Below are 8740 nucleotides of genomic sequence, written 5' to 3' on the forward strand. Positions count from 1 at the left end.
TGCGGGTCCCATGAGCCGGCGGGTTCCTCAACGTTTCAAACGTGGCATGAGATCGAAAGAAAAAGGCAAGTGACCAAATATGAGGAGCCAAAAATAATTCAAGAAAAGAAAGTTTTATAGTACATAGAGGATGACATGCGGGTCCCATTTAGCAGCAGCGGTATCACCGTTTGAGAGGCGGCGGGGATCAAAAGAAAAAGGCAAGTGACCAAATATGAGGTGCCAAAAATAATTCAAGAAAAGAAAGTTTTATAGTACATAGAGGATGACATGCGGGTCCCATTTAGCAGCAGCGGTATCACCGTTTGAGAGGCGGCAGGGGATCAAAAGAAAAAGGCAAGTGACCAAATATGAGGTGCCAAAAATAATTCAAGAAAAGAAAGTTTTATAGTGCATAGAGGATGACATGCGGGTCCCGAGTTAGCGACAGCGGTATCACCGTTTGAGAGGCGGCAGGGGATCGAAAGAAAAGGCAAGTGACCAAATTTGAGGTGCCAAAAAAAACTCCAAGAAAAGAAAGTTTTATAGTACATAGAGGATGACATGCGGGTCCCATTTAGCAGACAGCGGTATCACCGTTTGAGAGGCGGCAAGGGATCGAAAGAAAAAGGCAAGTGACCAAATTTGAGGTGCCAAAAAAAACTCCAAGAAAAGAAAGTTTTATAGTACATAGAGGATGACATGCGGGTCCCATTTAGCAGCAGCGGTATCACCGTTTGAGAGGCGGCAGGGGATCAAAAGAAAAAGGCAAGTGACCAAATATGAGGTGCCAAAAATAATTCAAGAAAAGAAAGTTTTATAGTGCATAGAGGATGACATGCGGGTCCCATTTAGCAGCAGCGGTATCACCGTTTGAGAGGCGGCGGGGATCGAAAGAAAAAGGCAAGTGACCAAATTTGAGGTGCCAAAAAAAAACTCCAAGAAAAGAAAGTTGATTGCACATAGAGGATGACATGCGGGTCCCATTTAGCAGCAGCGGTCTCAACGTTTCCAAGGCGGCAAGGGATCAAAAGAAAAAGGAAGTAGCCAGAAATCGGGGGTCAAAAAAATCCAAGAATAGAAAGAATTTTGGTTCATAGAGGATGACATGCGGGACCCATGATCCCGCATCGTAAACGGCTCGATCGGAGAACGTTGAACGAGATGGCGCGATCGAGAAAAAAAACAATGCCAGAGAGGCTGCCATCTGGGCCCTACATCCCTCGGCGGTGCGGATTTGCGTTGACTCGGCCGGCGAACCCGAGAATTCGCGATGCACCACGTCCCGGGCCACCATACGCGACGTTTTGGCCGCTTTCGTCGGGCTAGGTGGCCTCAAAAACGAGAAAAAAAAGTTTTGACATGCACCACGGAGGGACCAAAATCGTCGGCCATGGTACACCAGCAACCACAGCGCGACTTCAACTTCGTCGGCCATGGCAACTTTTCTTGTAGTGAACCTTCAACGTGCTTCTTGGCTCCTCCTGGTTCGATAAACCTTGGTTTCTTTCTGAGGGAAAACTTGCTACTGTGCGCATCACACCTTCCTCTTGGGGTTCCCAACAGACGTGTCAACTACACGCATCACTAATCCCACCTTTATAACCACCCATTTACACAATGGCGTTTGATGTAATCAAAGTACCCTTCCGGCATATGTGATTTACATGATCTCATGGTCGAAAGGACTAGGTAACTATGTATCGAAAGCTTATAGCAAATGAACTTAATGACGTGATCTAATGCTACGCTTAATTGGGTGTGTCCATTACATCATTCACAAAATGACATAACCTTGTTATTAATAACATCCAATGTTCATGATCACGAAACCATGATCATCTATTAATCAAAAAGCTAGTTATTCAAGATGCTTACTAGGGACTCCTTGTTGTTTACATAATACACATGTATCAATGTTTCGGTTAATACAATTATAGCATGGTATGCAAACATTATCATAAACACAAAGATATATTATAATAACCATTTTATTATTGCCTCTTGGGCATATCTCCAACAGAAACATAGACTTCTGTCCCCCGGATCTCGTCTGCGACGGCGGTGGAGCTACGGAACTTTTCGTGGGTGGATGCTTGTATATTTAGGATTTTTGCGTCGGGATGTATTTATAGGCGGAACGGCGAGGTCGGTGGAGGCCTGGTGGCCTCACACCACCCCTAGGCGCGGGCTAGGGCCAAGCCACGCCTAGGGTAGGTGTGGCTGCCCTGCGCCTCCTCTTCGTCTCCCTCTGGACTCTGTCAAAATATTGACTTCGGCTTTTGTTTCATCCAATTCCAAGAATATTTCCTGTACAACTTTTCTGAAATACAAAATAGCAGAAAACCGGGAACTAGCACTGTGGCATCTTGTTAATAGGTTAGTGCCGGAAAATATATAAAAGTGCAACAAAGTGTAACAAAACGTATAGAAATTGGTGTAAAACAAGCATGGAACATCAAAAAATATAGATACGTTTGCGACGTATCAGCCGTCGGCACTCTCAACCTTCGTCTGCCATCAGGATTATTTTTAGAGTTGAATAAATAGTATTTTGTACCCGCTTTGAGTATGAACATTGTGACTGGATCTTGTATTATGCAAGATCGTTATTCATTTAAATCTGAGACAAGTTGTTGATGATTTATAAGGATAATGTAGTCTATGTTTGTGCACCAGTTCGTGGTGGTTTATTTATACTTGATCTTGATTGTAATGAAACACATATCCATAACATTTATGCCAAAATATTTTTTAAAAGTAACGATAATTCCATGACTACGTGGCATTGTCGTCTTGGTCATATTGGACATGAACGCATGAAAAGCTTCACGCAAGTGGACTTTGGATTCAATGGATAATGGATCCGTTGACAGATGTGAGTCATGTCTAATTGGAAAAATGACAAGGACACCGTTCAATCGTGTGATAGAACGGGTAGATGATCTTTTGAGAATCATATATACATACTGATGTGTGTGGACCTATGAGTTTGTCAACGTGCAATGGGTATCACAATTTTGTGACCTTTACTGATGATTTGAGTAGATATGGGTATATCAATTTAACGAAACATAAGTCTGAAAATTTTGAAAAGTTCAAGGAATTTTAGAATGAGGTTGAAAATCAACTGAACAAGAAAATCAAGCACCTTCGATCTGATCGAGGAGGCGAATATTTGAGTTTTGAGTTTGACACACATCTGAAGAATTGTGGCATTCTCCAACAGCTTACACCCGCTGGAACACCTCAGAGAAATGGTGTGGCCGAGCGGGGTAATCGCACTCTGTTGGATATTGTACGTTCTATGATGTCTCTATCCGATTTTCCCGTATCCTTTTGGGGCTATGCACTAGAAACTACTTCCTACATTTTAAATAGAGCATCTTCCAAATCCATGAAGACAATTCCTTACGAGGAGTGGTTTGGCAAGAAGCCAAAATTGTCTTATTTAAAAGTTTGGGATTCTTTCTTGAGAAGGAGTTTCTCGAAAAGGGTGTTATTAATAAAAAGATTGATTGAGACCAAATCATAGAGCCTTCACTCCATGAGCCGAGTGGCACAATGGAAGTTGTTCCGAAGGCTGTCTTCAAATGTTGAAGAGGAAAATAATGTGGATTATAATGATGATGGTCTAGGAGATTCTAACGGAAATGTCCGCAGATCAAAAAGGGTTCGTAATCAGCCAAAATGGTTTGGTGATTCCGTTTTGACTGTTATGTTAATGGAACACTAGTAAAGATGCACATGTCACACACGTATTATAATCTTCAACTACTAATTAGTAACGATGCATGTGTCAAGTAATATACATTTAGCTAGAGCATAGTGAATATTATGATTCCATTAGAACTCGTTCACATACATGATACATGCAAAGCATACACAATGCTGAAAATTGGATCATTCCAGAATGCCCTCTAGAGAGGTTTCAACACAGTTAGGATACCAACACTGTTGTGCCAATTTCCAAGCAAGAAAAAATACACAACTATCAGATATGGGGAAATCAGAGTGTTTTAGCACTTGATATAGCCCGGGGATGGGCAGATCGGAGGAAAAACGCCTTTTATTTCTTCCTTCCTATTTCTTTTTCCCAAGTGATACAACATGCCCTCCTTTTTTTCTTCAATGAATCATAAACTTGTTCACAGACATTCTTAGACTTTTCCCAAACCCTGGGGGTGCACCGGCTGGCCCCTTTCCCAAACCCTGGGCAGCGGCGGCTGGGGGGAGGCGCATGGGGTGGGGCCAAGGGCTCCCTCCTGAGCCTATATAAACCCCTCCCCCTCCTCATCTCTCATTCACCCCAAGGCCTCAAGCCTCTCTCCCCTCTCCCTCTCTCCCTCTCCTCTCTAGAGTTGTTCCGTAAGATTGGAACCGGCTTCGGTGCTGGAGGACTTCGGATCCGCCTCAACCTCTTCCGTTGCTCCGCTGATCCGAAAGACGGAGGGGGGAATCTTCTTTGCCACTAGACCGTGAAGCCTCGAGGTGCTGCACGTGTGGCACTTGTCATCAGGCTGATCGACTACACGGCCTCGACGTCAGCGACGACTTGTCTTCATCAACTACGGTTGTACGGGAAAGAAATCCCGTGTACGGTCTTCAAGGGTATGATTCCATACTTATCTCTGTATTCGTATTTATACATCAGCATAGTGTAGCATGTGATATGTAATACCTTATAGGATTTTTTTATTTTCTATTACGATTCCCTTCACGGAGGACACTCAATGGCATCGACAATGTGATATTGCGCTATTTTGTTGATAATTGTATTTTTCACAAAGTCGAGTTGCTCTGCTTCGAACTCCACCTCGACTTGGTGGGGGGCATTATTCATGACAATACAATTTCATTTTTATTTCTCGATCTCATTCTGTCTTGCTTGATAAGTGTATTTGTAGCAAGTAATTGCCTAGGAGAATATGGCAGGAAACATTTCATGCTTTGTCCATATAAACTGTGCATCTCTAGGGCAACCTTTTTGTCACCAACAGCTCTCATTTAGACGGAAAATTTGCATTGTTTTTCTCTCTAATCACAAGTTCACAAGTCCTTTAGAACATGCATGCGTATCTGTGCGTTTGACGCCGGCCTGTCTTCGAACGTGGCTCTGGCTCACCCTGTATGCTTTTTTACAGGCGATGACAAAAACGCGAGGATGGAATTGTTGGGTGGTGACGTGGTGGTTACCTTCACGCACCTCACTCTCGATGGTTACCTTCACGGCAAGGAGGTCACTAATGCTCGCGCGCCGCGGAGCTGCTGGGCGGCTACTCGTTGATCGAATCATAGGCAACCAGGAACTCACCGATGATGTATGAGGCCAGATGGTGCTACAATGAGCTGTGTATATGCCAGAGTACGTGTACATACACGCGTACTCTCAATTCGAGCCCAAGGCTCATTCCACACAAGCATGTGGACATGCAGGCGTGTTACAGATAGTTCATGTTACGATGAACTCGCGTGAGCATTCTGGAAGCCTCCACATGGTTATTTTCAACCCACCAAACAGAAAACGGATATATGTCTACGCCCCATTCTACGTGTATGGGTGTAAAAAACACATACTATGTAGCCAGTCTTCCTCCCTCTATATTTCCGATGTCAATCCAATGAGATTGATGACTTCAATACTATGCTTATCAGAACATATAATTTTATTCATTTATTCAGTATACTGATAAATTACATGCTCGGGAAATCATTCATCGGAATTATTGAATTCCATATGCTGATAATCTCCGTCGCTCTCATTATTTATCATATGAGGTGGTGGTGGTGGTTATGGAATTTGGTGAGGTGGTGGTGGTGATCGTATACAAAGTTTGAGACAACAACAATCGTGACGATGATGATGATGCCATACACATTTAGGAATGAAATGATATTTGTCATAGCCTCTTTGATTGCAGTCATAACTACACGACCCAATACCACAGCTCTCCAAATGTTTGCATGACTCTTTCGGAACTACAATCAATACATCAGAGTAAAAGCAATTTAGTAATATAATCCAAAGAATAAACATATAGTACTTTGAAAATTTGGAAACTGCATGTGAAATAGAAAACATTGCTTCCTACCACATTGGCCGGACGCCAACGTTGAACACACGACGACCATGAGCATGAAAGCAATAAAATCCATGTTTAACTTTGGGTTGGTTTTGATGAGCGCCATGGGGAAAATATATGACTTGCTCGGTGTATCGTTGTGCGTGTTTATATAGGCACATGCTATTTTTTATACAATTGGTCATTCTCGTGCATTTGTATATCTATCTCTCCCAATTAATATTAGGATATCACGCAAATTTTGCATAAATACCACATCTTTTATTTTGAAGTGCAATTATTTATCTCATCATTATGACATGGCGTTCAATAATGGTAATTATATATAGAGCCATAATGAAATATTTGGATATCAGCATTGCATCTATATCTCTTATAAAGCAAAAACCCACTAAGGAGTCATTTAATTTGTCTATCTCTACATGCAGCCTGGCCACATCATCAACAAATAATAAGTGTACGATTATCATCTTCATCCATCTATTGTATGTCTCGACAGTAATGATGATCAGAGATCCATCCATACAAAGTTGTCCCTGTACACTCCTTCAGAAAAAAATATGCTTGCCATTCCTTCTGTTGGCCAGCCACCGAGTGCTGCCATGGAAACCTCTTGTTTATATATGTATCTATCCGAATTAATATCATGACATCCTTCTATTTTTGCATAAACAACAAATCTTTTATTTTTCAAAGAAAGTATGTATCTCATCATTATGGTCTGGTTTTAATATTGGTGATTATACATAGAGCGAAAATAAAATCTTTAAATATTGGTACTGCATTTATACACATATCTCTCCCAATTAATATGAGCATATCTTGCTATATAAACACCATAAATTTTATTTTGCAAAGAAATCATGCATTTCATCATTATGGCTAGGTGTGTAATATTGGTGATTATACACAGAACTATAATACAATATTTAGATATCGGAGTTGCATTTATATATGCATATCTCTCCCAACTAATATTAGCATATCTTGCTGGTTTTACACAAACACCATCGCAACATTAATGATTCTGGATAGAGCTACATTAAAAATTTGTAGATATTGGCACTACATTTACATCTCTATTCGAAATTAATTGGGAGATGTCGCGTGGCCCTGCAGACATCGATACACAAGAAATGCTCGATGTGCACACACATACGCACACTATATGTTCAATTCTCCACATTGCTTCATAATGGTGAACTGGGGCCCTCTTCAGTATTTTAGCTATAACTTATGAATAACGACGTCCTATTGGGCTCACTAGTAGAAAACTGGCATTTCGTGCTGGCCTTTTGTCCCGGCCCAGTCTGGAGCTGGAACAAATGGCCAGGCCACGTCGCCCCGAAACCAGCAGGAGGGCATGGGGCTTTTTGTCCCGGTTCTTTAGGGACCTTTTGTCCCAGCTGGAGGCTTGGGCCGCGACAAAAGGGTCTGAGGCCTTTTGCAGCCTGCTGGCAGCCCTTTTGTCCCGGTTTGTGGGTCAAACCGAGATAAAAGTTCTCGGCCCATATATTCAGCCAGCCCCCCATTCTCCCTACATTTTTTTCCTTTGTGGGGGAAGGTGGAGGTTTATGCTAGATTTTTTTTCCTTCATGTGCACAAGAGGTGTTTGATGAGATGTTTGTGCAAACGATGCCACTTGATTTCATTTTATAAGATTTCTCCTCTTTCTGTCCTAAAAGGTTAGCAACTATTTTATCGATATATAGACCGCACAATACTAATTTTAGCATGGTGATTGCATTTGATACATAATTGTACTTGTGGTGAAGATGAGTCATCCATGAATGTACGGTAACCGATGCGATCCCGCTTTCAGAGAGGGCGTGAAATCTTTCCTGCTTGTGGCTGAGGCCAACAAAGGGAAGCAAGGTTTTATTTGTTGTCCATGTCTGAAATGTCGGAATGAGAAGGATTACTCTTGCTCAAGAGGCATTCAGATCCACCTGCTTCGGCACAGATTCATGCCAAGCAATAATGTTTGGACCAAGCACGGAGAAGAAGGGGTTATGACGGAAGATGGTGATGAGGAAGATAACGATCACAACTACCGATCTATGTTCCCTGAATACGGTGAGACCGCAATAGAAGACAATGAAGAAGAAGGAGGTGAAGAACGGGCACCAGATGAGCCTGGTGATGATGATCTTCGTCGGGCATTTTTTATGCAAGGAGAGACTGTAGCACAGATAAGGAGAGGTTGCAGTTTAACAAGATGTTAGAGGACCACCAAAAATTGTTGTACCCAAGTTGCGAAGATGGGCAGAAAAAGTTGGGTAGCATATTGGAATTGCTGAAATGGAAGGCAGGGGCCGGTGTGACTGACTCGGGATTTGAAAAGTTGCTGATAATATTAAAGAAGCTGCTTCCAAGAAAGAAAGAATTACCCGCCAATACGTATGAAGCAAATAAGTTTGTCTGCACGCTAGGATTAGATGTGCAGAAGATACATGCATGCCCCAATGACTGCATCCTCTACCGCGGTGAGAAGTACGAGAATGAGAATAAATGTCCGATATGCGGTGCATTGTGGCATAAGATCAGAAGAGATGACCCTGGTGATGTTGAGGGCGAGCCACCCAGGAAGAGGCACTACTAGGAAACATGCTACTGCCGGCCACCAAAATAGGCTATTCCCGGTGCACTACCGCCCGCCAGTGGGAACACGCCGGTGA

The sequence above is a fragment of the Lolium rigidum genome, chromosome 5 (genome assembly GCF_022539505.1).
Source record: "Lolium rigidum isolate FL_2022 chromosome 5, APGP_CSIRO_Lrig_0.1, whole genome shotgun sequence".
NCBI lineage: Eukaryota > Viridiplantae > Streptophyta > Magnoliopsida > Poales > Poaceae > Lolium > Lolium rigidum.